Source organism: Monopterus albus, unplaced genomic scaffold (genome assembly GCF_001952655.1).
Source record: "Monopterus albus unplaced genomic scaffold, M_albus_1.0 scaffold25.1, whole genome shotgun sequence".
Taxonomy (NCBI): Eukaryota; Metazoa; Chordata; class Actinopteri; order Synbranchiformes; family Synbranchidae; genus Monopterus; species Monopterus albus.
Window position 1 is genome coordinate 704864 of NW_018127905.1, and position 2500 is coordinate 707363.

The window sequence follows — 2500 nt, forward strand, 5'->3', positions numbered from 1 at the left end:
CACAAAGTTCTTGCCTGCTACGATCTTTAATGTCCTGTCTGGTTTGCATTTAGCTACATCAGAAATTTCCTTTATTCTGATGACAGCAAGTACTGTAACTGGGTAAGTATGAACATCTTTCATGGAAAACACAGTAAAGTGGAGTCTGATGCTTTCTTGTAGTCTGTGAAAGACGCCTGCCTCAACAGATACTGTTGTGAACAAGGAAAAAATAAACATAAAGCTATTCATATGGGCTGAACTTAATTTATAACCTTTAAAAGTATATTTTTCACATGCGTCTGTAGCTTGTTAGTCCCCAGACTCCAATGGTCAAAAAGTTGATGACTGACTTGAGTTCTGACTGTTCATGAGTTTTGATAGCTGGTGGTTTGCTGTACTTTATAGGCCAATTAGATATTTTAATGACACTTAATGACATAAATATACTGTACCCTAAAAGATGTATAGTTTCCTAAACGTGGAACATGTTTTGTTTTATTCTTGATTGCTTCCCTCACTTTTCTATTTGTCTTCTTACTTATCTAACCAAGCAGTTAGCAAAATTCGCTAAGTTTGTGGCTCGAGAGCTCAAAATTGTTAAGAACACATGAAACAACAGGAGCACTGGAGACAGGGGCTTTCCCATGGATAGAGCGCCAGGCAGCACTGCACATCCCTCCCATCCATGCTAACTTGGATCCCCCTGACTGTACAATACACTGTACTTAGTGCCAAGTCATGACCTCAGACCATTCAGGCACTGGCTCAACATTTACAGCGGCATTTGTGTTAACAGCTTATGCTGATATGGAGATGGTTTGTTCACTCCTTAACATCTGCAAATCCAAAGCAGGTGAGGTCTATATTGGTTCATTTTACTGGTTTTCCTCCACTTCCTCGCACTGATTTGCATTTATAGGCCAGACTGTACCCATGGGAACCAGAATTTACCTGGGTAAGCTCCGCTTCACTCTTGACCATAAAGCACAAAGGATGTCCTCTGTATATGATGAGTAACAGCTGAGAATTATATAAGATGAAATTTTTATTTCACTGTGTCATACTGAATTTCCGCTCCCATGAACCATAGGAACATTTAAACCCTAGATTCTCTGGGAATTCACATTTGCTTTCAGTTATGGGCATTAGCATTTTCTCTTATGGGAAACAAACCAAAGGCATATTTTTCCCTATAACTAAGCAGTAAGGCAATACATCAAGCTCCCTCATCTTGCCACCTCACATTAAATATGCCCGTTAGTGCTCACTGGGAATGATAGGAGAAAATAAACCTGATAGACTGATGGCTGGGCAAGAAAGCTTTGATCATAGTGAACTGTGGGAAAATTATTTTGCTGGATTGTGGTGGTTTTCTTTCAGCTGGCACCGTGTGAAATGTATAGTTAAGGTTCTCGCATAATCAAGGCGTAAATTAGCTGAATTATGTGTAGCCAACTGGAAAGCTCATTGCCAGGAGCTACATTTGAAACGGTGTGACCATCTCACCCAAGGACAAGTGATGAAAGATGAGACAAATATCACGCAGCTGTTATCCAAAAGAATCAGATTTAATAAAGAATCCATGAAACACTTATGAACACCACCCAAATTGCCAGAACACATTTAACGCTTGCAGTGCATCCACGCAGAGTATTGCACTCTGCAGGCCTATGTTCTCCAGCAACTTGGCACAAATGTAGAATTCCATTTGTTTGAGGTAACTGACAGTTGTTATTTTTTCAAGTGGTTGCACAGGCATGAGAAATGTTTGCTAGTGACGTAATAGGAAGCCCCGCCTAGGACGTGCCCAGGAAAGTCAGCAGAAATGATAAAGATATGTCCTTTTTCCTGTAGGAAGCATAGGAGTTCACATGTACATACAGTAGTGCAAATAGTACTTGCTAGAAAATACATAATGTACAGAACAATTTGCATGAGTAAGATCAACTTTGACATTTATTGAAGCCCATGTGAAGATTTTAAGTGTGTGAGAGAAGACAGAACAGTGAATTAGCTTGATGGACAGCCTAGCCTCTCTTGGCTGGTAGTCTCTCTCTGGAACAAGGGGATTTCCTGTAATGAGCAATTTCACCCTTGCACAGCTGAGATTTTTTTTGGCCTTCACTAGACGTCCAGCACTCCCACTTTATCCATATGGCCCTGTTTTGCTCTTCCCCAGGACCACTCCCTTAATATCTCAGTTCTTCTTTTTCCTTTCATTAATCTTGCCAGTATTAATCCTCTCTCCTCCTTTCCTCTTTCAGCTGTTCAGTTTCCTTTCTTTTTATCCCTGGCATTTTTTGTACTGCCCTATTTAGGCTCTTTCATGCTTTGTTTCCCTTCCCTCTCTGCCTGCATTGCTCAGCGGAGGTCCCTCAGAGGTTTTGCTCAAGTTCAAACCTGCAGTGTTTTATTGGTGCACTAGCTGTGTTGCAAGAAAGGCCTGGATCTTACACACAAACAACACTGTCCATCTCTCAGTGGTATGCCTGCTGTACACTTGCCATCACCTCAGCAA